Source organism: Trachypithecus francoisi, unplaced genomic scaffold, assembly GCF_009764315.1.
Source record: "Trachypithecus francoisi isolate TF-2019V2 unplaced genomic scaffold, Tfra_2.0 Lachesis_group4, whole genome shotgun sequence".
Lineage (NCBI taxonomy): Eukaryota > Metazoa > Chordata > Mammalia > Primates > Cercopithecidae > Trachypithecus > Trachypithecus francoisi.
Window position 1 is genome coordinate 119890924 of NW_022681469.1, and position 27965 is coordinate 119918888.

The window sequence follows — 27965 nt, forward strand, 5'->3', positions numbered from 1 at the left end:
GGCCATGGCAGGAGGCTCATTTGAGCCCAGGAAGTCAAGACCAGCCTGGGCAACATAGTGAGACCTGTCTCTACAAAAAACGAAATTAGTTGCGTGTGATGGCACATACATGTTGTCCCAGGCATTCGGGAGGCTAAGGCGGGAGAATGGCTTGAGTCTGGAGTTGGAGGCTGCAGTGAGCTGTGATAGAGCCATTGCACTCCAGCCTGGGTGACACAGTGAGACCCTGTCTGAAAAATAGGAAAAAAAAAAGTAAAACAAAACCCTACCTTTGCAGAGAGATGGCATCTAAAGTGATTTATAACAATGGCCACAATTAATGTAGCATCTATACCACTAAGATGAAGGAGAAATTGGTCAATGAATAGTGACAAGTGTTCCAACAAGCTGCGAAAGCGGTGAGCCAGACCTTAATGAAGAGAGAACACGCAAGATCTTTTATGACTGTAACACACGAATTTGAGGGTTACAAGCCTTGATGGCAAAATGCTCAGAAAAATGCTTTGTCTGCATACACATTGCCTCAACAGAGACAGCTTTCTGACTAGAGGTAATTCAAAACCAGCTAATGTTGACCTAACCGTTTTAGGAATTGCTTCAGTCTCAAAGAAGTTAGAGTTGTTTACGAAGAGGCAGCAAAATTCCACTGTGGGCCCGGCGCGGTGCTCACGCCTGTAATCTCAGCACTTTGGGAGGCTGAGACAGGCAGATCACTTGAGGTCAGGAGTTCGAGAACAGTCTGGGCAATATGGTGAAACCCGTCTCTACTAAAAATACAAAAAATAGCTGGGCGTGGTAGTGCACGCCTGTAATCCCAGCTACTCGGGAGGCTGAGACAGGAGAATGGTTTGAACCCGGGAGGTACAGGTTGCTGTGAAGATCGCACCACTGCACTCCAGCCTGGGCAACGGAGCGAGGCTCGGTCTCAAAAAAAAAATTCCACTGTGAACCACTAAACAAATTCACAGAAAAAAGGGACTACCTTCCAAACGTTTTCACGATGATAAGGATCATCTTGGCTAAATACACTTCTGCCTTACTAACTCACTTTGTAACACCCTTCCCAAATTCTACTCCATGACTCCACTATACCCAGGAAATCCTTTCCCTGACCCCTCCAGGTGGAGAAATCACTCTCTCAAAAAAACATACTCACCGAAGTCCACAGCAGCTGAAATCTGCATCTCACAGGCTAGCTGTTCTTACTAGAGTTATAGGCTTCTCAAGAGTTAAATTTGTTCCTAAATATATGTCAGTGGCACGTGGTATTGGGAATAGAAATTTTAATTAAATATTCCTAAATGTCAATGAAATACAAGTGCAAAAAGAAAGTTGCTCTTGGGCAAACTTAATGAACGGCTTTCAAGACAATCGACAAAGGAGAGTCACAATCTTTTTAGGCAAGGACCGAAGGGATCCTAGACATTGTCGGGGAAATCGCAAAAATTCAGGCTTCTGTAATCAGATTGCTTCTCCGGTGAGCTTTACGCTCTCCACGTATTTTTTAAAATATCCAACACGAAAATTCTAGAGGAGGCTTTATTGGGTGCGGTCTGTGCAAGAGAGACGATGGGGAATGCCAATCGGAGAACCCAGATTCAAAGGGAAGGTTTTTTGGACCCACATCAAAAGACTGGCTGCTCGGAAAGTTTTCTCGCTAGCGACAAAGACTTGGAGGCTGGAAAAAGCGTCGTGGTCGCCACCTACCGAGAAGCGGCGGGTCGGGGGAGGATGGCTGTCGTGGCCCGAATCCCCAGTGGGTGGTACTGGGTGGGGGGATCAGAAAAACCACTGAATCTCGTGCTTTACGTAAACATCTAAAAATCGTCGGCCTCGGGGTTGTAAAGTTTTGGAGTTTAACTTAGGTGAACCGTAGTGTCTCACCATTTTCAAAACCCACCGGCTAATGCAAGTTGAGAAGCAAAAAATAATGGTAAGGGGAGGAGTTTGAGTTAAATCGCATCGCGGTTGACAGAACAAAACAGGAGCTACGAGTCAGGATTTCTGCTCCCACTCCCTTGCAAGTTTCTTCCAAATCCTGAGGGAGAGACAGAGGCGGAGGGTCTGGGGGAGGAATTAAAACACAAGATCTCTTCCCCTCTCTCCTGTCCGAACTTGGGGGCAACGGTTTCTTTGGAGGACAGCTTGGAAAACACTAGAAAGGAGTTCTTTGTGTCCCGGAGGGTGGTGCAGGGCGGAAGGACTCCCCTTGGCAGAGCACGGAGGGCGACGGGCCGGCCCGGGGCTCCCCGGCTTTTGCAGCGTCCCGGTCTGGCAATTTGCAAGGAATGTGGGGTGCAAGAGCAAGTGGGGGACTTGGACGGCGGCTGGCGCGCGGTAGGGACGAGGCCGGAGCCACCACCCGTCCAGATTTCCGTTTCTGCACCCCGGCTCCCCTCCCCCACCCGGGCGGCCGCGCAGGCCCCAGGTGCAGCCATGTTCTCGCTCCCACCACCCTCGCCTCCATTGACAGCCCTTGCTGGAGAGGGCCGGGCGCCGCGCTTGCCTCGTCCTCGGGTTCGGGGCTCGCCGGAGCGGTGCTTCCTGGGATTTGTAGTCCCCTGTCCCTGCTGCCGCATTGATGGGGAACACATCCGAAACTACAACTCCCGCTGGGCGGCGCTGCGGGTGCGCACGCGCAAAGCGCCTTCGAGGAACAAAAAAAAGAAAAGAAAAAAAGAAAAAAAAAAGGAGGAGGAGGAGGAGGGTGAGAGAGAAGCTGGGAGAGCAGAGAAAAGGGGCCACCGGTCGCCCCCCCCGCTTCCCCGCACGCGCTCTCCAGCCGCGGCTGCCCGCCTGCCGCGGTCACCCCGGCCTCTGCCTCTGTCCCCCAGTGATCGGATCAAGGCGCTGAGCGAGGCCCTGCCTGCGGGGCGGCCATGCGGCGGTGACAGGAGCGCGGCCGACACGCACGGGCCCCTCGCCCCCTCTCGCCTCCCGTCCGCTCGCCAGCTCCCCTCAGCCGAGGCTGCTCCGCGGCGGCCGCAAAGCGCGCGCGGCCCACACTCGCCTCCCCTCGGCACCCCCGGCCCCGGCGCTGCCTGGAGGCGGCCGCACTCGGGTGAGTCCCTTTCGCCTCATCCCCGTGCCCCCCGCCTCCGCCTCGGGGGCCTTTGCGAGCGGGGGCCTTTATTGGAGACTTTGCCCCGCCGGGGCCTGCAGGGACAGGGGCCTGGGAGCCGCGGCCCGCCGCGCGCGGTGTGGGGCCTTGGGGGGCGTCCGTGCCGCCTCCCGCTACCCCCACCCCCACCGCCTCGCCGGGTCTCCAGCCCCGCCGGCCTTGGCAGTGGCCGAAACCAGGCGATGGGGGTGGGGCGACACGGACGCGGTCGCGGGGGACGACAGTGGCACGCGCGCGCCTCGGTGCGCGTGGGGGAGGGGCGCGCGCGCCAACCGGCGTGGGGTGGGGGGGCGCCTCGCGCGTGCGGTCCCGCGCACGAGCGAGCGAGCGGCCCCGCGGGCTGCGCATGCCCCGCCGCGCTGATTGGCCGGCTAGGCGGTGCGGGGGCGCGCGCGGTGCCAGGCCCGAGCCGTCGTGGGGTCGCGCTCGCCTGGTGTATCTGGGGCTCCTGCGCCGGGGCAGCAGACGCGCTGGATTGGCCGACCGGCGCGGAGGCGGGGCTGCGCGTTGCCTGGTAACTGCGGCGGGCGGGGGAGCGGGAGCGCAGTCCTCCGCCCCGCCCCGCTCCCAGGTGGAGCCCGCAGTGGGCTTTGTCCCGGGCCGGCCCGGCGCGCCTGCCCCGCGGGGCCTGTTCTTTGGGGGAAATAAACACAATGACCGGAAGGAAAACCTCAGCCTTAGGCGATGAAAATTAAGCCGTCTGGGTTCGGCCAGCACCCAGATGACGGGAGTGCAGAGGAAGAAGGAAAATGAAGTCTTCTTGCAGCTCCCTGGCTCCTCCACTTTTTCTTAATCCAACTTTTGCCTTTTCGTGTAGCGAATTTTGTCCTCCCTAGGTTGTGGATTTGCGCTGATTTGCGGCTGGGGATGTTCAGAGGTTGGGGTGCTGTTGGAGTAGTGTCCACTCTTGCGGATGCGCAGCTCTTGCCGACTACTGACCTCCTTTTTAAAAAAAAAAAAAATTATTTGTGCAGACGCGTTCTCACTATGTTGCCCAGGCTGGTCTTGAACTCCTAGGCTCAAGCGATCCTCCCACCTTGGCCTCCCAAGGTGCTAGGATTACAGGTGTGAGCCATCGCGTTCGGCTTAATTTTCTTTTTTTTTTTTTTAGAAACAGGGTCTCTGTGTTGTCCCGGCTAAAGCGCACAGTGGCACAATCATAGCTCATTGCAGCCTCCAACACCTGGGCTCCAGCGATCCTCCTGCCTCAGCCTCCCCAGTGACTGGGACTACAGGCGCATGCCATCATGTCCGGCTGATTTTTATTTTCTATTTTTTTATTTTTATTTTTTGAGATGGAATCTTGCTCTGTGGCCCAGACTGAAGTGCAGTGGCATGATCTCGGCTCATTGCAACCTCTGCCTCCCCGGTTCAAGCCATTCTCCTGCCTCAGCCTCCTAAGTAGCTGGGATTACAGGCGTGCGCCGCCACGCCGGGATAATTTTTGTATTTTTAGTAGAGATGGAGTTTCACCATGTTCGCCAGGCTGGTCTCCAACTCCTGAGCTCAAAGCAATCGGCCCCCCTCGGCCTGCCACCAAAGAACTGGGATTACAGGCGTGAGCCACCGCCCTGGGTCACGCCTGGCTAATTTTTAATATTTCTTTAGAGATGGGATCTTCTTGTGTTGCCTAGGCTGGTTGGGAACTCCTGGCTTCTGGTGATCCTCCCATTTAGGCCTCCCAAAGTGGTGGGAGTACAGGCTTGAGCCACCACGCTGGGCCTCATCTCTTTTAAATTCAACTTTGCCGCAGACAATGGCTTGATCAGCCAACAGTGCAGAGGAGAAGTCTCCAGTCCTTCAGGGAACAAAAGGGGAAGTTAGTTTGCAAATGAGAATGTGCAGGTAGAGTGCCCTGCGGAGGCGGGGTCTTCTCCCCAGGCTGAGGCCTATGGTGTGGGATGACCGATTTTATTTCCTGCTACAGGATTTTTCGGGGGCTGCTGCCTTGACTTTCGTTTCTCTTGCTACTTGGGATCTTGGCCTTTTGGCTGGAATGACGTTTTTCAGGATATGGAAATCTTTCTTGCTCATATGCAGCCGCTTCCTTAAGGTCTTTTCTCTCTCTCTCTCTCTCGTTTTTTTTTTTTTTTTTTGTTAGAGTTTCGCTCTATCCCCCAGGCTGGAGTGCAGTGGCGCGATCTTGGCTCACTGCAACCTCCGCCTCCCGGGTTCAAGCGATTTTCCTGCCTCAGCCTCCCGAGTAGCTGGGATTACAGGCGCCTGCCACTACGCCCGGCTAATTTTTTTTTTTTTTTTTTTTTGAGACGGAATCTCGCTCTGTTGCCCAGGCTGGAGTGCAGTGGCCGGATCTCAGCTCACTGCAAGCTCCGCCTCCCGGGTTTACGCCATTCTCCTGCCTCAGCCTCCGGAGTAGCTGGGACTACAGGCGCCCGCCACCTCGCCCGGCTAGTTTTTGTATTTTTAGTAGAGATGGGGTTTCACCGTGTTAGCCAGGATGGTCTCGATCTCCTGACCTCGTGATCCGCCCGTCTCGGCCTCCCAAAGTGCTGGGATTACAGGCGTGAGCCACCGCGCCCGGCCTTGTATTTTTAATAGAGACGAGGTTTTGCCATGTTTGCCAGGCTGATCTTGAACTCCTGACCTCAGGTGATCCGCCTGCCTCGGCCTCCGAAAGTGCTGGGATTACAGGCGTGAGCCGCCGCTCGCGTCCTGAGGTCTTCCCTTATATTGTGTGGTCAGAGTTTGTTTCTTACTAATCTTCCAATCAACCTGTGTGTCCTTCCTCGCGGGGCACCTTTATTTTCTCTTTTTTTTTTTGAAACGGAGTTTTGCTCTCGTTGCCCAGGCTGGAGTGCAATGGCGCGGTCTCGGCTCACTGCAACCTCTGCCTCCCGGTTTCAAGTGATTCTCCTGCCTCAGACTCCTGAGTAGCTGGGATACAGGCGCGCTCCACCACGCCCGGCTGAGGGCAGTTTTATTTTCCTCTGCATCTGGCCTAGTCACTGGGTGTTGAGCTCATAGGGGCAGGGACAAGAAGCCTTTTCCTCCTTTGTCTTTCTCCCTCCACTTCCCCTTCCAGTTTGGCATCCTAGTGCCTTGCCTGTGTTAACAATGCTGCTTACATTTGAATGTCTTCCTTGCCCCCCGTGGCTCTTGAGCGCTTTGGATGTACAGTATTTTTCTTATTTAATCCTTGTGACAAGTCTGTAATTCTTTAGAGTGGAACAAGTCTAGAGAAGTTGGAGAGTTCTGTACTCTTGCTTACCTAGCACACGAACTTGGCCGGTGTGACTCAACCCTTAAGCCGAGGTTCTGAAACTGCCGCGCCTGGGCGTCCCCAGGAGCGCTGGCATGTGCGGACTGTGCTTGCTGGGTCCTACTTCCCAGGCTGATTCTGCACGTCTGGGGAGTTGCCCGAGAATTTGCATTTTGATTAGCTCCCCGGGTGGTGTTGATGGTGGCTGCTCCCCGGACAGCCCTTTGAGAACCATTCACAATGGTGCAAAATGAAGGAAGGGAAATTTATCGGAGACATTTGCTTTTCCTTACTTTAAAATTAGATCTTGGCCGGGTGCGGTGGCTCACACCTGTAATCCCAGCACTTTGGGAGGCCGAGGTGGGTGGAACACCTGAAGTTAGGAGTTCGAGACCAGCCTGGCCAACATGGCGAAACCCCATCTCTACTAAAAATAGAAAAAGTAGCCGGGTGTGGTGGCGTGCGTCTGTAGTTTCAGCTATTTGGGGAGGCTGAGGCAGGGGAATCTCTTGAACTCGGGAGGCGGAGGTTGCAGTGAGATAAGAGCTCACCACTACACTCCAGCCTGGGTGTCAGAGTGAGACTCTGTCTCAAAAAAATAAAAATAAAAATAGAAAATAAAAATAAAATAAAATTAGATCTTAAATAATTCGGACGACTGCCCGTAGATTGCTCAGAAAACTGACTGAGAGTTGAGAATTCCTGTTAGCCATGATTAGAAGTTAAAAGTTTCATAAATCTCCGGTTTAAAAAGGGGCCATGGTTTAAGTGCAGAATAAAATGGGAAATCTATAGAAGTTTGACTTTTTCCCCACTCTGATTTATTTATTAATTTACTTGCAGCACAGGCATTTGTTACATTATCTTCTTCAGATGCCCAAGGTCTGCCACACCCACCACACAGAAGGTTTGAGTGATAGGACCACAGCTTGTAGTTTTGGTCCTTGGAGGTATGGGGGTTGGGGAGCATTGTGTGCTGATGCTCCTCTGCCATCCTCTGCCACCCTCTGCCACATGCCCCTCCAACGATTCAGCTGACTCAAATGTGACTACAGACACTGGCATTTAAATGTAGGCTTTGGGGGTTCTTTTTGCCGGATGGGGTTGGGGGCAATTCTTACTAAGATTTTTAGGTTCTTTCCTTCCTTCTTTTCTGTTCTGTTCTGTTCTGTTCTGTTCTGTTCTGTTCTGTTCCGTTCTGTTCCGTTCCGTTCCGTTCCGTTTAGCTCTGTCGCCCAGGCTGGAGTGCAGTGGCACAATCTTGGCTTACTGCAACCTAACCCACCCCCGCCCGGGTTCGAGTGATTCTCCTGCCTCAGCCTCCCGAGTAGCTGTGATTACAGGCATGCGCCACCATGCCTGGCTAATTTTGTATTTTTAGTAGAGACGGGGTTTCTCTGTGTTGGTCAGGCTGGTCTCGAACTCCTGACCTCAGGTGATCCGCCTGCCTTGGCCTCCCAAAGTGTTGGGATTACAGGCGTGAGCCACCACTCCTGGCCGTTTTTTTTGTTGTTGTTGTTTTTTTTTGAGACACAATCTCACTCTATCGCCTAGGATGGAGTGTAGGGGTGTAATCTTGGCTCACTGCAACCTCTGCCTCCTGGGTTCAGCAGTGATTCTCCTGACTCAGCCTCCTGAGTAGCTGGGATTACAGGCATGCACCACCACGCCTGGCTAATCTTTTGTATTTTTAGTAGGCATAGGGTTTCCTAATGCTGGCCAGGCTGGTCTCGAACTCCTGACCTCGTGATCCGCCCGCCTCAGCCTCCCAAAGTGCTGGGGTTACTGGCTTGAGCCACCGTGCCCGGCGATTTTTAGGTTCTTAAAATTATAATGTATTTCTTTCTGGGGAAAATAACCACAGATTAGGTGGGAGGAATGGTTTTAGTTTACAGTTAATGACCCCCCTCCTTTCCCCAGCCTACACCCTTAGGCGAGTTGTACACGCTCCTTAAGGCATCCCAACTTCCATGGCCACTGACTGTCCTGCTATATTCTAGCGTTTTCGACGACCCATAGGTGGACAGGTTGTTATTATCTAAAGGAGCTGAACACTGAACAATTACTAGATACTTAACCTTTTCTGTTATTACTGGTTACCAGCTATTTGCATTGCATTTCACCTAATTCATTTCTACCATTGTTTCATTCTTTATTGAGGACATGAATGTTTTATATAAACATGAGTTTTTGCAATATGCTTCATAACTGGGGTGGTATAATTAACATGAAATTGTCTTACCACTGGCTTAAATAGATGGATGTCAAATCATTTTTATGTCAGTCTAAGGGAAAGTATGTATGTATGTATTTATTTATTCGAGACGGAGTCTCACTGTGGCCCAGGCTGGAGTGCAGTGGCACCATCTCAGCTCTCTGCAACCTCGGAGTCCTGGGCTCAAGTGATTCTTGTGCCTCAGCCTTGCGCATAGCTGGGATTACAGGTGTATGCCACCATGCCCAGCTAATTTTTTTGTATTTTTTTGTAGAGATGGGGTTTCACCATGTTGGCCAGGCTGGTCTCCAACTCCTGACCTCAAGTGATCCACCCGCCTTGGCCTCCCAAAGTGCTGAGATTACAGGCATGAGCCACTGCGCCCAGTTCATTTATTGAGTGAAGCTTATTTTTAGGTTATTCATTGTTATAATTGAAAGAAAGTAGAAAATACACCTAATCAGTTGCTTATTCTAATTGTAGAGTTGAGATACCTGGGAATCAGTAGGCTTAAACTGGCAGCATAGCTCTATGAAGACTCATACTCGTTTAACTAAAGTGTGTTGGGGCTACCTATCTGGGGGAGCGAAACGCCTTAGTGTCTTAGAGGATTTTTTTTTTTTAATTGTATTGTATTTTTTTATTATTTTTGAGACAGAGTCTTGCTCTTGTCACCCAGGCTGGAGTGCAGTGGCGCGATCTGGGCTCACTGCAACCTCCGCCTCCTGGGTTCAAGCGATTCTCCTGCCTCATTCTCCTAAGTAGCTGGATCTACAGGCACCCATCACCACACCCGGCTAATTTTTGTATTTTTAGTAGAGATGGGGTTTCACCATGTTGGCCAGGTTGGTCTCAAACTCCTGACCTCAGGTGATCTGCCCGCCTTTGCCTCCCAAAGTGCTGAGATTACAGGCATGAGCCACGGTGCCCAGCCGAGGATGTGTGTATCCTGTAAAAATTGTGTGGCTACGTCATCGGAAGAGGTGAAGGTATTTATTGTCTTGATAATTCTTCATTCTCCATTCTTCCCCTGTCGCCCTTTACTGTTGTCCTTTTGTTCTGGAACTTTCCCTGCCGTCTTCCTGTTTGTTTTCTCCTCTTCCTTTTTTTTTTCCTTGTAAAATTCTTGTTTTGGTATTCCATGCCTGTTTCTGGCAGTACTCATTTGCTTTTTACCACTTTGGCCTACTGAGAATGTAAGGGAAAGTTCAATATCGCCAGGAACTGTCAGAGTTGTTGGAGGATTGACTCATTCTTCGTTGGTTGTGACTTGAGTAAAAACTCTATAGGATTTTTTTTCTTTTTTTTTTTGAGAAGGAGTCTCCCTCTGTTGCACAGGCTAGAGTGTAGTGGCGTGATCTTGGCTCACCGCAACCTCCGCTTCCCGGATTCAAGCTATTTTCATGCCTCAGCCTCCTGAGTAACTGGGATTACAAGCGCCTGCCACCACACGCCCGGCTTATTTTGCATTTTTAGTAGAGACAGGGGTTCTCCATTTTGGTCAGGTTGGTCTCAAACTCCTGACCTCAGGTGATCTGCCCACCTCAGCCTCCCAAAGTGCTGGGATTACAGGCGTGAGCCACAGCGCCAGGCCTACTTTTTATTTTTATTTTTTGAGACAATATCTTGCTCTGTTACCCAGGCTGGAATGCAGTGGCATCATCTCGGCTCACTACAACCCCTGCCTCTCGGGTTCGAGTGATTCTTGTGTTTTAGTTTCCCAGGTAGCTGGGATTATAGGCGTGTGCCACCACACCCGGCTAATTTTTGTATTTTTAGCAGAGACAGTTTCACCATGTTGGCCAGGCTGGTCTCCCAACTCCTGACCTCAAGTGATCTGCCCACCTCAGCCTCTCAAACGCTGGGATTACAGGCCTAAGCTACCACTCCTGGCCCCTATTTTTAAAAATGGAGTTGATGATAATAGAACATGTTTCGCTTCTAAGAGCTGTTGGGAGGATAGAGTTTAAGTGCTTAGGTTGCTGTCTGGCATGTAGTAGACACTCAAGAAATAGTAGTCATAAAAATACTATTGTAAAGGCTTTTGGGAAATTGAGGAAGTGAAAATTTTACTAGTAATATTGATTACAATGTTAATCTCCAAGAACTCTGGAGAATATGAATTGCAAGGGCAAGGACTTGTTCCTCTGTGGGATTTTTCCCCTGTGACTGTTACATTGTTTTTATGTTTTGTTTTGTTGAGATAGAGTCTCGCTCTCTCACCCAGGCTGGAGTGCTCATTGCAGCCTCCACCTCTGCCTCCCTGGTTCAAGCGATTCTCCTGTTTTAGGTTCCTAAGTAGCTGGGACTACAGGTGTGCACCACCATGCCCAGCAAATTTTTGTATTTTTTAGTAGAGAAGGGGTTTTACTATATGTTGGCCAGGCTGTCTGGTCTGGAACTCGTGACCTCGGGTGATCTGCCTGCCTCAGCCTCCCAAAATGCTGGGATTACAGGCGTTAGCCACCACGCCTGGCCAGAGCTTGACAGTTTGATTAATGAAACCTGAGAATGTATACTTTATATGTATGGTTCATTATTATTTGTTATATCTAGATATTTAGCTCTAACTGTTGACTATAATACATACATGACGTGAGCAGAATTTTATCGAGATTGAATTTTCAGACAGTAATTGGTTTCAATAAAATAAATAAGGTATTGGAAGTGAACTAAAATTAGTAACTGGCTTTGGCATTAGACTTTAATGCACTTAAATTACATGATCTCATCTGAAATAATTTGACAGTGGAGGATGATGGCATGTATTATGTCCATATGAGGAGGGCAGACAAATAGACCCTGCAAGATTCAATGGTTTCACTCCTTCCTCCTGTTCATTTTCTTTCTTCTTTTTTCTCCATGGTAAGCATTAAAAAAAATGTTTGTTTGGCCAGGTGTGGTGGCTCACTCCTGTACTCCCAGCACTTTGGGAGGCCGTGAATCACTTGAGGTCGGGAGTTCCAGACCAGCCTGGCCAACATGGTGAAACCCGCCTCTACTAAAAATACAAAAAATTAGCCGGGCGTGGTGGCGCGCACCTGTAATTCCAGCACTTTGGGAGGCTGAGGCGGGTGGATCACGAGATCAGGAGTTGGAGACCAGCCTGGCCAACATGGTGAAACCCCATCTCTGCTAAAAATACAACAACAAAAAATTAGCCGGGTGTGGTGGTACACGCCTATAATCCCAGCTACTTGGGAGGCTGAGGCAGGAGAATCACTTGAACCCAGGAGGTTGAGGTTGCAGTGAGCCAAGATCACGCCATTCCACTCCAGCCTGGGCAATAGAAGAAGACTGTGTCTCGAGGAAAACAAACAAACAAAAAAACATGTCTCTACTAAAAATACAAACATTAGCTGGGAGTGGTGACAAGTGCCTGTAATCCTAGCTGCTTGGGAAGCTGAGGCATGAGAATCACTTGAACCCGCAAGGTTGAGGTTGCAGTGTACTAAGATCTTGCCACTGCTCTCCAGCCTGGGTGACAGAGCACGACTCCATCTTAAAAAAAGAAAGAAAATCCTGTAAGATGAATTTGTTCCTTTATGAAGAATAAATTTGTGGCTGCTATTTACACTGTGAATGCCTTTCTTTGGAGTGGTTCCTTATAGTGTTTTTGTTTGTTTGTTTTTTGTTAAATTGTGGTAATATATACTTAACACAAAAATCACCATTTTAACCTTTTTTTTTTGGGAGGAGGGATGGGATGTCACTCTGTTGCCCAGGCTGGAGTGCAGTGGTATGGTTTTGACTCACTGTAACCTCCGTGTCCTAGGGTCAAGACATCCTCCCACCTCAGCCTCCTGAGTAGCTGCGACTACAGGTGAACGCCACCATGTCTGGCTGGATTTTTTATTTTTTGTAGAGATGGGGGGTCTCACTATGTTGCCCAGGCTGGTCTCGAACTCCTGAGCTCAAACAATCTGCTTCCCAAAGTGCTGGGATTAGAGACATGAGCCACCTTACCCAGCCTGATTTTACCAAATTTTTTTCTTTTTTTTTGAGATGGATCCTCGCTTTGTCACCAGGGTGGAGTGCAGTGGCACAATCTCGGCTCATTGCAACCTCCACCTCCCGGGTTCAAGCGATTCTCCTGCCTCAGCCTCCCGAGTAGCTGGGACTACAGGCACACAACCACCACGCCCAGCTAATTTTTGTATTTTTAGTAGAGATGGGGTTTCACCATGTAGGCCAGGATAGACTCAATCTCCTGACCTTGTGATCCACCTGCCTTGACCTCCCAAAGTGCTAGGATGACAGGATGACAGGCGTGAGCCACCGCACCCAGCCTTAACCTTTTTTTTTTTTTTTTTTTGAGGTAGAGTCTCGCTCTGTTGCTGGGCTGGAGTGCAGTGGCCGGATCTCAGCTCACTGCAAGCTCCGCTTTCGGGTTCACGCCATTCTCCTGCCTCAGCCTCCTGAGTAGCTGGACTACAGGCGCCCGCCATCTCGCCCGGCTAGTTTTTTGTATTTTTAGTAGAGACGAGGTTCACCGTGTTAGCTAGGATGGTCTCGATCTCCTGACCTCGTGATCTGCTCGTCTCGGCCTCCCAAAGTGCTAGGATTACAGGCTTGAGCCACCGCGCCCGGCAGCCTTAACCATTTTTAAGTGTATGTGTAGTTCAGTGGTCCCGAACTTTTTCTTTTTCTTTCTTTTTTTTTTTTTTGTTTTGTTTTGAGACAGAATCTTGCTCTGTTGCCCAGGCTGGAATGCAGAATATTATCAGGTTCATCTGTGTGTTAGAATTTCCTTCTTATTTAATCCTTTTGGTGGTTTTTGGAGTTTTTGTTTTATGGCATGGCACAGCACATTGTGTGTGTGTGTAAGAAGTATACATAATTATATTATGGTGTACTTGGAAGAGTATGATCCATAATATAACTGGTTATGCTAAACCCTGTTTAGCAGACAGAGCCTAGGAAGTTTTCTGATTTTATAGGTTCTATGCTTTTGAGAATTGCTGCTTGTGTTTGATCTCATTTCCTTTTTTTTTTTTTTTTTTGAGACGGAGTCTTGCTCTTTGCTGGAGTGCAGTGGCCGGATATCAGACTGCAAGCTCCGCCGACGGGTTTAGCCATCTCCTGCCTCAGCCTCCGGAGTTGGGACTACAGGCGGCACCTCCGGCTAGTTTTTTGTATTTTTAGTAGAGACGGGGTTAACCTGTTGCCAGGATGTCTCGATCTCCTGACTCGTGATCCCCCGATCGGCTCCCAAAGTGCTGGGATTCAGCTGGCCACTGCGCCGGCATGATCTCATTCCATACACAGTCCTTAGAGATCATATTTATTTATTAATTATTTATTTATTTTTTGAGATGGATCTCACTCTGTCACCCAGACTGGAGTGCAGTGGCATGATCTTGGCTCACTGCAACCTCCACTTCCTGGGTTCAAGTGATTCTCCTGCCTCAGCCCCCTGAATAGCTGGGATTACAGGCGCTGACCACCATGCTTGGATAATTTTTGTATTTTTAGTGAAGATGGGGTTTCACCGTGTTGGCCAGGCTGGTCTTGAACTCCTGACCTCGTGATCCACCTGCCTTGGCCTCCCAAAGTGCTGAGATTACGTGTGTGAGCCACCGTGCCCGGCTAAGAAGGGATCTTTTAAATTTTTAAAAATACATTAATTTATTTTTATAGAGATGGGATCTCGCTGTGTTGCCCAGGCTGGTCTCAAACTCCTGGGCTCAAGCGATCCTCCCACCTCAGTCTCCCAAAGTGCTGGGATTACAGATGTGAGCCACCATGCCCGGCCCAAAAGAAGGGATCTTTTATCATGTCGGGAACAGTAACTATTTATTCATTTATTCAACATACTGATGGGCTCATCATATGAGGCCTCAGAACACAGCATGTTTCTTGGAAAATACTGGCATGGGCAAATGACATTGTTGAGAGCTTCAGGATAAAGAATCTTTTAGTTTACTTTGCGTATCAAGACTAGTTTACTTTTTTTTTTGGAGACAGTCTTGCTCTGTCTCCCAGGCTGGAGTGCAGTGTCACGATCTCACCTCAACGCAACCTCCACTTCCCGGGTTCAAGCCATTCTGGTGCCTCAGCTTCCTGAGTAGCTGGGATTACAGGCATGCACCACAATGCCTGGCTAATCTTTGTGTTTTTTTGGTAGAGAACGGGGTTTCATCACATTGGCCAGTCTGATCTCGAACCCCTGACCTCAAGTGATCCGCCAGCCTTGGCCTCCCAAAGTGTTGGGATTACAGGCGTGAACCATTGCGCTTCCCGGAAGGTGACTTTTTTTTTTTTTTTTTTTTTTTTTTTTGAGACAGAGTCTCCCTCTGTTGCCCGGGCTGGAGTGCAGTGGCACAATCTCGGCTCACTGAAACCTCCAACTCCTGGGTTCAAGCTCTTCTTCTGCCTCAGCTTCCCAAGTAGCTGGGACTATAGGCGTATGCCACCACGCCCAGCTAATTTTTGTATTAGTAGAGACGGGGTTTCACCGTATTGGCCAGGCTGGTCTTGAACTCCTGACTTTGTGATCCACCCACCTCAGCCTCCCATAGTGCTGGGATTATAGGCGTGAGCCACCATGCCTGGCCAAAGTAACTTTTTAAAGTTAAATTTTAAAACGATCTTTGAGGAGTAAATTTGACATAAGCAGGTGTTCATGCACAAATGCCTTAAAAGGTACACATACTTCATTTCACAGCAGTTACTTATTTTGACACTTGTCTCATTAATTTTCCTGCTCTCTCAGAAAATAGGTTATTTTATTTAGCAGTGATAATTAAAGCAGTTTGTTGGGAAATAAGCTATTTTCAATTTACCAGGCTTGGATTTGGTTTTTATGTAAATTAATAGATATATACACATATTTTAAAAATAACGATTTTAGTGAAGTTTAAATTATAAATGCTTGCTCAATTCAGTGAACGCTTTTGTGATGCACTTTATTAAGTATTGACATGCATTCTGATAACAACTTTGTAAGGTAAGTATGCAGACTGTTGTCATTTTCCAGACTAGTAAATTTGGGATTAAAGAATCCCAGGGTCACCTGTAAGATTGGAGGCAGAACTTGAATTCAGAACTTTTGCCTGATTGCAAAGCTCACCCTTCCTAATAGCTTTGCTCTGTTGCCTGCCTTCTGTGAACAGTGCTTTTAAAAAAAGTAAAGATGGCCGGGAGTGGGTGGCTCACACCTGTAATCCCTGCACTTTGGGAGACCAAGGTGGGTGGATCATCTGAGGTCAGGAGTTTGAGACCGTCCTGGCCAACATGGTAAAACATCGTCTCTACTGAAAATACAAAAAATTAGCCGGGTGTGGTGACAGCTACCTGTAGTCCCAGCTACTCGGGAGGCTGAGGCAGAATTGCTTGAACCTGAGAGGTAGAGGTTGCAGTGAGCCAAGACCATGCCACTGCACTCCAGCCTGGACGACAGAGTGAGACTCTTTCTCAAAAAAAAGAAAAAAAAAAAAAGAAAAGAAAAACACCTCAAGAACAAAGTAAAGATGGACCTTTAGATAATAGCTACTTGATTTTCATTTTCTCTTCCAAATGGTTTTTCCAAATCCAACTGAGTTTTAAATTTGGAGTCATGTCAAAGGGACATATTCCTTGTGTGCTGGCAGAGCAAGCTGCTGCTGTTTAAAAATCTGGACTATCAGTTTAAAACCATAATTAATACACATGCAAAAATGGTGTCTTAAACTGTGGTACAAGGAAAATAGGTCTTTCTGAATAGCTGATAAGATTTTTCCTTGTTTGTTTTTTAAGGATGTTGTTTTGGCTACTGTGAAACTTAGAACTCAGAGCTGAGCTTGTGATCCACTGATTGGGCAGATCCTTTTTTTTTTTTTAATTGAGACAGAGTCTCGCTCTGTTGCCCAGGGTGGAGCGCAGTGGCGTGATCTCGGCTCACTGCAACCTCCACCTCCTGGGTTCAAGCGATTCTCCTGCCTCAGTCTCCCAAGTAGCTGGGATTACAGGCATGTGCCACCATACCCGCCTAATCTTTGTATTTTTGATAGAGACGGAGTTTCACCATGATGTCCAGGCTGGTCTTGAACTCCTGTCCTCAGGTGATCTGCCCACCTTGGCCTCCCAAAGTGCTGGGATTACAGGCATGAGCCGCTGTGCCCGGCTAGATCCTTTCTTTATTATTTCGTCATTCTTTCCTTCACCTGGCTAATTTTAAAGAGTTAATTTAGCTATTAGCTGTCTGAAGTTTTTTTTTTTTTTTTAAATGAGGTCACCATACTATAAAGCTTTAAGTATGCGTACAACACAGTTGTAAATCATTTCAAATCTTAACCCTTCAAATTTATTTTTTCTTGAGAGATATTTGTTATTTACTGAGGCAAGTGCCAGCTTCATTTCAGGAGATAGAGATGAACAATTTAGTATCTTAAAATGTCTGCATACGCTGCTAGAAAAATTTCACAGCCGGCTGGCCATGGTGTCTCACACCTGTAATCTCAGTACTTTGAAAGGCCACGGTGGGAGGACTGCTTGAGCACAGGAGTTTGACACCAGCTTGGGCAACATAATGAGACCCTGTCTCTGCCAAAAAATCAGAAAAATCAGCCGGATGTGGTGGTGCATTCCTGTAGTCTTAGCTACTAAGAAGGTTGAAGTGGGAGGATTGCTCGAGCCCAGGAGGTTGAGCTATAATGAGCCATGTCCCTGCCACTGCATTCCAGCCTGGGTGACAGAGCAAGACCCTGTCTCAAAAAAAAAAAAAAAAAAAAAATTCAAACCCTTGATTTAAAAATCAATCCTGGCTGGGCGCGGTGGCTCACGCCTGTAATCCCAGCACTTTGGGAGGCCGAGGCGGGTGGATCACGAGGTCAGGAGATCGAGACCATCCTGGCTGACACGGTGAAACCCCGTCTCTACTAAAAATACAAAAAAAAATTAGCCGGGCGCGGTGGTGGGTGCCTGTAGTCCCAGCTACTCGGGAGGCTGAGGCAGGAGAATGGCGTGAACCTGGGAGGCGGAGCTTGCAGTGAGCTGAGATGACGCCACTGCACTCCAGCCTGGGCGACAGAGCAAGACTCCCTCTCAAAAAGAAAAAAAATCAATCCTGATCAAAGATTTGGCTTAGGGATTTCTTCTTTTATTTGTAAGTACTTGCCATATATATATATATTTATATATATATATAATTTTTAACTCATATCTGTATCTATATATAGATATGAGTTAAAAATTAAAGTCAAATGAACTAAAATGGGTTCTGTGGCTCTATTTCTTGTCTGCTGAAGTGTATATGTTAATATACCTTAATATAAATTGTGATAGTTTATATCCTGCTATTAAATATTTGTAAAACAGAACCTCTGGCCAGGCACGGTGGCTCACGCCTGTAATCCCAGCACTTTGGGAGGCTGAGATGGGCAGATATTGCCTGGGCTCAGGAGTTTGAGACCAACCTGGGCAACATGGTGAAACCCTGTCTCTACTAACATTACAAAAATTAGCGAGGCGTGGTGGAGCACCCCTGTAATCCCAGCTACTCGGGAGCTGAGGCAGGAGAATTGCTTGGACTCAGAAGGCAGAGGGTCCAGTGAGCCAAGATCGTACCACTGTACTCCGGCCTGGGCGACAAGAGTCTCACTCTGTCTCAAAAAAAAAAAAAAAAAACCAGACCTTCTGAATTGCTGACCTAATTTATTTTCCTTGGGAAAATACCTAGTAAGCCTATGGAGATAAACTCTTAGAATTAAAGTATTGTTCAGTATAAGCAAGGCATACAGAAGTCCTGCCTATTCTAGGTCTAGTGTAGTCTCTGGTGAACTTATCTTTTCTGAGATATTATGTACAGTAAACAGGAAGCTCTCAGAGGATATGTCAAAGCTGGAGATTGGACTAGAATACCAAAGACAATATCGACAACAATAACTGACATTTTTTGAGAGTTTATGAGTTTACTGTTTGTTTGTTTTTTTTTCTTTTGAGACGGAGTCTCACTGTGTTGCCCAGGCTGGAGTGCACTGGCACAATCTCAGCTCACTGCAACCTCTGCCTCCCGGGTTCAAGTGATTCTCCTGCCCCAGTCTCCCTAGTAGCTGGGACTACAGGCGTGTGCCAGCATGCCCAGCTGATTTTTTTGTAATTTTAGTAAAGATGGGGTATCACCGTGTTAGCCAGGATGGTCTTGATCTCCTGACCTGGTGATCTTCCCGCCTTGGCCTCCCAAAATGCTGGGATTACAGGCCTGAGCCACCGCCCCCAGCCGAGTTTACTGTTTTAAGTGCTACCTGCATTAACATATTTAATCCTCATAGCCATCCTGAGATGTGAGGTAGGCACTATTATGATCCCATTTTAAAGTTGAGAGGAATGAGGCTAACAAATCTGAAAAATATAGTAAGGGACAGTGTTAATATAAAACTAGGCAGCCAGACACCTCCTACTCTTAACTACCATGTGGTTTTTGGATTTGTTTGTTTGCTTGTTTTGGTTTTGTTTGAGATGGAGTTTCGCTCTTGTTGCCCAGGCTGGAGTGCAGTGGCGTGATCTGACCTCGGCTCACTGCAACCTCCGCCCCTCAGGTTCAAGCAGTTCTCCTGCCTCAGCCTCCTGAGTAACTGGGATTACAGGCATGTGCAGCCATGCCTAGCTAATTTTGTATTTTTAGTAGAGATGAGGTTTCTCTATGTTAGGCTGGTTTTGAACTCCTGACCTCGGGTGATCCGCCCGCCTTGGCCTCCCAAAGTGATGGGATTACAGGTGTGAGCCACCACGCCTGGCCTTTTTCTTTTTTTGAAAAAAGTCTTGCTCTGTCGCCAGTTCAAAGTGCAGTGGTGCAATCTCAGCTCACTGCAACCTCTGCCTCCCAGGTTCAAGCGATTCTGCCTCAGCCTCCTGAGTAGCTGAGATTACAGGCGCTCACCACCACACCCAGCTAATTTTTGTATTTTTAGTAGAGACGGGGTTTCTTTTTTTTTTTTTTTTTGAAACGGAGTCTCACTCTGCTGCCCAGGCTGGAGTGCTGTGGCCGGATCTCAGCTCACTGCAAGCTCCGCCTCCCAGGTTCACGCTATTCTCCTGCCTCAGCCTCCTGAGTAGCTGGGACTACAGGCGACCGCCACCTTGCCTGGCTAATTTTTTTGTATTTTTTAGTAGAGACGGGGTTTCACCGTGTTAGCCAGGATGGTCTCGATCTCCTGACCTCGTGATCTGCCCGTCTCGGCCTCCCAAAGTGCTGGGATTACAGGCTTGAGCCACCGCGCCCGGCCGAGATGGGGTTTCACCATGTTAGCCAGGATGGTCTCCATCTCTTGACCTCGTGATCTGCCCACCTTGGCCTCCCAAAGTGCTGGGATTACAGGCGTGAGCCACTGTGCCTGGCCTAAAAACTATTTTTTAAAAAAGAAAAATAGCTACAAAATTTAAAGAGCAGGTAAAATGTACAACTAATATAAACCAGCTAGTGATCTATGGCTTTTTTGTTTTTTTTGACAGGGTCTTGCTCTGTCTCCCAGGCTGGAGTGCAGTGGTGTGGTCATAGCTCACCGTAGCGTCGAACTCCTAGGCTCAAGTGATCCTCCTGCCTCAGACTGCTGAGTAGCTCGGACAACAGGGGTGCACCACCACACCTGGATACTTTTTACATTTTTGATAGAGAAGGGATCTCACTCTGTTGCGCAAGCTGGTGTCGAACTCATGGTCTTAAGCAGCCCTCCCACATCAGCCTCCCAAAGTGTTGGGATTTCAGGTGTGAGCCACGGTGCCCATCCTGTCACTTTTAAACTTAGAAAATAGTTGCAAGAACAGCAAACAAACAAAAATTGCTTACATATCTTTCATGCAGAGACTTGCATTCAAGTTCTGCCTATCGTTTTGGTGACGGATGTCCTTTACTGCAAGAGTGTAATCCAGGATCACCTTTCCACCCAGTTTCCTTGCCTCTCTAATATACTTTTTTTTTTTTTTTTTTTTTTGAGACGGAGTTTCACTCTTGTTGCCCAGGCTGGAGTGCAATTGTGCAGTCTCAGCTCACTGTAACCTCTGCCTCCTGGGTTCAAGCGATTTTCCTGCCTCAGCCTCCCGGGTAGCTGGGATTACAGTCATGTGCCACCATGCCCAGCTAATTTTGCATTTTTTTTAGTGGAGACGGGGTTTCTCCATGTTGGTCAGGCTGGTCCTGAAGTCCCTACCTCAGGTGATCCGCCCACCTCAGTGTCCCAAAGTGCTGGGATGACGGGCGTGAGCCACTGTGCCCAGCCCTCTAGTGTGTGTGTGTGTGTGTGTGTGTGTGTGTGTGTGTGTATATATATAATTTTTTTTTTTTTTGAGATGGAGTTTAGCTCTTTTGCACAGGCTGGAGTGCAGTGGCACCATCTCGGCTCACTGCAATCTCTTCCCCCTGGTTCAAGCGATTTTCCTGCCTCAGTCTCCCAAGTAGCTGGGATTACAGGCGCCTGCCACCATGCCCAGCCAATTTTTGTATTTTTAGTAGAGACGGGGTTTCGCCACGTTGGCCAGGCTGGTCTCGAACTCCTGACCTCAGGTGATCCACCCGCCTCAGCCTCCCAAAGTGCTGGGATTACAGGTGTGAGCCACCAATCCCAGCCTAATATACTTTATTTTAGAACAGTTCTTCAGTGTTTTGAGTTTCATTCAAACCCTTAACCTTTTTGAAGACTAGAGGCATTTTTATAGAATGTCTTTCAACTCAGGTTTGTCCAGTGCTTCCTCATGCTTATATTGAGGTTAAGCATTTTAAGCAGGAATATCCATGTCTTCCTTGCATTTTATTGGTTGGGATCTGGTGTCTGTCTGTCTGGAGACTAGCGTTAACTTTGATGACTTGGTTACAATGAAGTGTGCCATGTTCTCCTTTTTTTAAAAGAAGAATTTTTTTTTTTTTTCTTTTTGAGACGGAGTCTTGCCCTGTCGCCCAGGCTGGAGTACAATGGCACGATCTCGGCTCACTGCAACCTCTGCCTCCTGGGTTCAAGCGATTCTCCTGCCTCAGCCTCCTGAGTATCTGGGATTACAGGCGTGTGCCTCCACGCCCAGCTAATTTTTGTATTTTTAGTAGAGACGGAGTTTCACCATGTTGGCCAGGCTGGTCTCGAACTCCTGACCTTGTGATCCACCCGCCTCAGCCTCCCAAAGTGCTGGGATTACGAGTGTGAGCCACTGCGCCCGGCCCAAGAAGAAATATTTTTTAAAAGAAAAATAGCTATGAACTAGTATTTTGTGGTACAATACTTTGGGACAATGAAAATAACTCTTTAGTATTGAGGGAATCCTATTTCTTTGAGAGGCTGTTTTTTTTGAGGGGGGGCAGAAGGTGAGTTCATGGACTTAAATACCATTATAGTTGTTGTCTAAGCCCTTGAAAACTTAAATGTTTTTCTAAAGTTTAAATTTGTAGATAATGGAATTTGAAAAATACTTAAAATCTGATTAAATTTTACAGTGTATGGTGTGATTTGAAAGAGAATTGGGGGCTGGGCGCGGTGGCTCATGTCTGTAATCCCAGCACTTTGGGAGGCCGAGGCAGGCGGATCACTAGAGGTCAGGAGTTGGAGATCGGCCTGGCCAACATGGCAAAACCCTGTCTCTACTAAAAATACAAAAATTAGCTGGACGTGGTGGCAGGTGCCTGTAATCCCAGCTACTCAGGAAGCTGAGGCAGGAGAATTGCTTGAACCCGGGAGGCAGAGGTTGCAGTGAACCGAGATCGTGTCACTGAACTGCAGCCTGGGTGACAGAGCAAGGCTCTGTCTCAAACAAACAAAACAAAAAAGAGAATGGGGAATTGAGGTCATCCAGTCAGTTGGATAGATCTGGATTCTATTCTTAGCAATTCTGTGGTCTTGGGCAATTTACATTGTCTTTTAAGTTATCAGCTTTTCTTAGGTTATAAAAAGATCCCTTTTGTAAATTGTGTCAAGCAGATGTCGACCATTTATAATAAACATATCAAAGTACGAAGTTAATATCTTTGCTGTCATTCGAAAGACAAACTAATAAGGTCAGCAAACTACCTTAAACATGTTCTCATTAAAAAAAAAAATTAAAAACACGTCTCCTATAGCCAGACGTGGTGGCAGATGCCTGTAGTCCCAGCTAATTGGGAGACTGAGGTAGGAGGATCCTTTGAGCCCAGGAGTTTGCAGCCATCTTGGGCAACATAGACCCTTATCTCAAAATAAAAAAACAAACAAAAAAAACCCAACAAAGCACATTTTCTGTAGAAGCTACTCGGTGGGCATAATTAGAACAAATGGTAGCATGTTGAAAAACTTAAGACACTTAGTGTGAACCACATGTCCAGAAAAAAAAAAAAAATTAAATAGAAAACATGAAGACATTTACAAAGTCTGTATTTACAATCCAAACTGATTATATTAAATGTATACTGACATTTTAGGAATGAATAAATTTCCTTCTGAAAAACAGATTTTGGTTTTGGCTTTTAGTACTTAATAATTATAGGGAGAACATGGAAATATTAAATACCAACAGTTTGGCTGGGCGTGATGGCTCATGCCTGTGATTGCACCATTTTAGAGACTGAGGCAGGCGAAATCACTTGAGGTCAGGAGTTAAAGACCAGCCTGGCCAACATGGGGAAACCCTGTCTCTACTAAAAATACAAAAATTAGCTGGACGTGGTGGCAGGTGCCTGTAATCCCAGCTACTCAGGAAGCTGAGGCAGGAGAATTGCTTGAACCCGGGAGGCAGAGGTTGCAGTGAACCGAGATCGTGTCACTGAACTGCAGCCTGGGTGACAGAGCAAGGCTCTGTCTCAAACAAACAAAACAAAAAAGAGAATGGGGAATTGAGGTCATCCAGTCAGTTGGATAGATCTGGATTCTATTCTTAGCAATTCTGTGGTCTTGGGCAATTTACATTGTCTTTTAAGTTATCAGCTTTTCTTAGGTTATAAAAAGATCCCTTTTGTAAATTGTGTCAAGCAGATGTCGACCATTTATAATAACATATCAAAGTACGAAGTTAATATCTTTGCTGTCATTCGAAAGACAAACTAATAAGGTCAGCAAACTACCTTAAACATGTTCTCATTAAAAAAAAAATTAAAAACACGTCTCCTATAGCCAGACGTGGTGGCAGATGCCTGTAGTCCCAGCTAATTGGGAGACTGAGGTAGGAGGATCCTTTGAGCCCAGGAGTTTGCAGCCATCTTGGGCAACATAGACCCTTATCTCAAAATAAAAAAACAAACAAAAAAAACCCCAACAAAGCACATTTTCTGTAGAAGCTACTCGGTGGGCATAATTAGAACAAATGGTAGCATGTTGAAAAACTTAAGACACTTAGTGTGAACCACATGTCCAGAAAAAAAAAAAAAAAAAAAATTAAATAGAAAACATGAAGACATTTACAAAGTCTGTATTTACAATCCAAACTGATTATATTAAATGTATACTGACATTTTAGGAATGAATAAATTTCCTTCTGAAAAACAGATTTTGGTTTTGGCTTTTAGTACTTAATAATTATAGGGAGAACATGGAAATATTAAATACCAACAGTTTGGCTGGGCGTGATGGCTCATGCCTGTGATTGCACCATTTTAGAGACTGAGGCAGGCGAAATCACTTGAGGTCAGGAGTTAAAGACCAGCCTGGCCAACATGGGGAAACCCTGTCTCTACTAAAAATACAAAAAAATATTAGCTGGGTGTAGTGGCAGGTACCTGTAATCCCAGCTACTCTGGAGGTCGAGCCAGGAGAATTGCTTGAACCCAAGAGGTGGAGTTGGTTGTAGTGAGCTGAGATTACGCCCCTGCAGTCCAGCCTGGGCAACAGAGTGAGACTCCATCTCCAAAACAAAACCAAAATAAAACAAAAAAACCAAAAAAACCCCAACAATTTCAGAGATAAAAAAATTTAGGTGACCTAAAAGATGGCCAAAATATAGTATTACATGATAATCTAAACTAGTTTTAATGCAACTGAATCCTGGTTTAGAATAAAGTCAGCTGATTTCAACTATTAGTATTAGATCTTTTGCATTTATTTTAAGCACCATTTTAGGACAAAATATCTAACATTTTACTTGATGAATTTTAACTTTTTCTTACCACTCATTGTTTTGAAGAAATTACTTTTTTTTTTTTTTGTCTTTTTTTTTTTTTTCCTTCTTGTGGAGAATGGGGTCTCGCTATATTACCCAGGCAGGTCTCGAACTCCTGGGCTCAAGCTATCCTCCCGCCTCTGCCTCCCTGAGAGCTGGGATTACAGGCGTGAGCCACCGCGCCCAGCTTGAAGAAATTACTTTTTAAAAGTTTGAGATGTCGCTAATTTTTCCCTTAGCATTAAGAGATACATGAATTCGGCCGGGCGCGGTGGCTCAAGCCTGTAATCCCAGCACTTTGGGAGGCCGAGACGGGCGGATCACGAGGTCAGGAGATCGAGACCCTCCTGGCTAATACAGTGAAACCCCGTCTCTACTAAAAATACAAAAACTAGCCGGGCGAGGTGGCGGGCGCCTGTAGTCCCAGCTACTAGGGAGGCTGAGGCAGGAGAATGGCGTAAACCCGGGAGGCGGAGCTTGCAGTGAGCTGAGATCCGGCCACTGCACTCCAGCCTGGGCGACAGAGCGAGACTCCGCCTCAAAAAAAAAAAAAAAGAGATACATGAATTCATTTTATTCTTCTGACTGAAGATGTTTCTGTTAGTGTATACATTCAAGAATATCATATGCCATTAGTCATTTAATTTTGTTGAAACTTGGCTTTGGTGGCTGTTAATAAAATGAATTGGTTGGCCAGGTGTGGTGGCTCATGCCTGTAATGCCAGCACTTCGGGAGGCTGATGCAGGCAGATCACCTGAGGTCAGGAGTTCAAGACCAGCCTGGCCAACATGGTGAAACCCCGTCTCTACTGAAAAAAAGAAAATTAGCCGGGCGTGGTGGCATGTACCTGTAATCCCAGCTACTTGGGAGGCTGAGGCAGGAGAATTGCTTGAACCCAGGAGGCAGAGATTGCGGTGAGCCAAGATTGTGCCACTGCACTCCAGCCTGGGCGACAGAGTGAGACTCCGTCTAAAAAAAAAAAAAGTAAATTTGGGTTTTACAGTTTTTCCTCTTATACAAAAAATAACTGGAGACTAGATCTCAAAGAATGAAGACAGCTGGAAAGCTAGAAGACACCAGAAAACCAAGAAAGAGAGAACTTCCCTGAAATACTGGCCTAGGCAGAATTGCATCCATCAGTACTGCAGACTCACCGCTGTAGTCCATTTTTTGGAATAGGGGGTCACAAACTTAAGTTTGGATGGAAAATTTATCTGGTAAAAGTATTCTTTCTGTCGGTCTGTCTGTCTGTATCTCTCTTTCTCTTTAGTGGACACCGGGGCTTGCTCTTGTCACCCAGGCTGGAATGCAGTGGTGCCATCATGGCTCACTGCAGCCTTCACCTCCTGGGCTCAAGCCATCCTCCTGTCTCGGCCTCCCAAAGCACTGGGATTACAGGTGTGAGCTGCTGAGCCCGGCTTTTTTTTTTCTAACTCTTAAGGCTGTTGAATAATTACAGAGTTGAATATTATTACGTGTCTTAAATACTGTCTTCCAGGGACAATATCCTAGTGGTAGTTATTTTAGCTAATTTTGAAGGCTTTTCTCAGTTTTTATTCATCTAAGCATCTAGGGGTTTAGTGATTATTGTTTGAATGCAAAACATTGAGTTAGAAAAGATACTGATTTCTGCAGTCTTGAAGTTTATCTCGCCTTCCTTAAGTAAAGGTACAGTGTAGATCTTCATTGCTTATTACAAGTAAAAATAGTAGCCTACAGAAATCTGTGCAGAGGAAAATAAAATAATGGGCCTGGTGTTTCTCATCAGTTTAAATCCATTTCACCTTCGTTGAGACTGCGTCTTCAGTCTTTTAGGTGGTGAGTCAAGGTTTTACTAATTTAAACTATTGTCTCAATTGAGGGCTGTCTTTCATTATTAAAAGATAGTTTGCCTGACAGTACCTGGAAGCAGTTTTTGTGACATAAGTAATGTGTTCACCTAGATAATCGGTCTGTAACCTACTTTTTTTTTGTTTTGATTTTTTGAGATGGAGTCTTGTTCTGTCGCCCAGGCTGGAGTGCAGTGGCGCGATCTCAGCTCACTGCAACCTCCACCTCCTGGGTTCAGGCAATTCTCCTGCATCAGCCTCATGAGTAGCTGGGATTACAGGCGTGCACCACCACACCTGGCTAATTTTTGTATTTTTAGTAGAGATGGGGTTTTATCATGTTGGCCAGGCTGGTCTCGAACTCCTGATCTTGTGATCTGCTTGCCTCGGCCTCCCAAAGTGTTGGGATTACAGGCATGAGCCACCATGCCTAGCTATATTTTAAAAAATTTTTTAGTTTTTTGAGATGGAGTCTCACTCTGTTGCCCAGCATGATCTTGGATCACTGCAACCTCGGCCTCCCGGGTTCAAGTAATTCTCCTGCCTCAGCCTCCTAAGTAGCTGGGATTACAGGTGCCCACCACCATGCCCAGCCAATTTTTGTATTTTTAGTAGAGATGGGGTTTCACCATGTTGGCCAGGCTGGTCTCGAACTCCCGACCTCAAGTGATCCACCTGACTTGACCTCCCAAAGTGCTGGGATTACAGGCGTGAGCCACTGCCATATATATATATATATATTTTGAACCAAATGCCTTATTTTCTTAGAATGTGATACAGAAAGTTTAGTGTCCACTATCATCTTTGCTTTCTAATGAAAAGGATGTTATACTTTTGCTTCAGTCAGTTCGTTTATGGTGAGTGGCAGTTAATTCTCTGTTGAAAGACTGCATAGTATTATAGTTGCAATCACTGTCTAATTATTTACCTTGTGTTGATTCTGTTTTTAAAACCTGCCATTCTTTGATTGTTATTATGCATTAAAAAGGCAGTTTGGTCTTGAACTCTAGACCTCAAGTGATCCTCCTACCTTGGCCTCCCAAAGTGCTGAGATTACAGGTGTGAGCCACCACACCTGGCTGTAAAGAGGCAATTTGGAATTTAGAGAGGGATTCTAGTCCTTTGTTGAAGAACTAACTGTAGGCTGTGCACAGTGACTCTCGCCTATAATCCCAGCCCTTTGGGAGGCCGAGGCCAAGGCAGGCAGATCACCTGAGGTCAGGAGTTTGAGACCAGCCTGGCCAACATGGTGCAACCTCGTTTTTACTAAAAATGGAAAAATTAGCTGGGCATCTATAATCCCAGCTACTTGGGAGGCTGAGGCAGGAGAATTGCTTGAACCCGGGATGCGGAGGTTGTAATGTCCAACCTGGGTGACAAGAGCCAGAGTCCCTCTCAAAAAAAAAAAAAAAAAAAAAAAAAAATATATATATATATATATATACACACACACACATACACACACATATATAATTTTTATATATTTATATATTACAAACATGAAAAAAGAAAAGGACATGAATGTAATTTAAATAAAAGAGTGTTCTAGCACTTCC

At 46.8% G+C, this 27965-nt stretch overlaps 1 protein-coding gene across 6 annotated transcripts in view; it reads left to right on the forward strand.

Moving 5' to 3' along the window:
* Nucleotides 1–2635: 2635 nt before the first annotated feature.
* Nucleotides 2636–27965, forward strand: part of GTF2I (general transcription factor IIi) — a 115041-nt gene continuing 89711 nt past the window's right edge. For all 6 annotated transcript variants that reach the window (XM_033192904.1, XM_033192907.1, XM_033192905.1 and 3 more), the window contains exon 1: nucleotides 2636–3061. The gene's annotated coding sequence lies outside the window, so the exon portion shown is untranslated. The remainder of the gene's footprint in view (nucleotides 3062–27965) is intronic.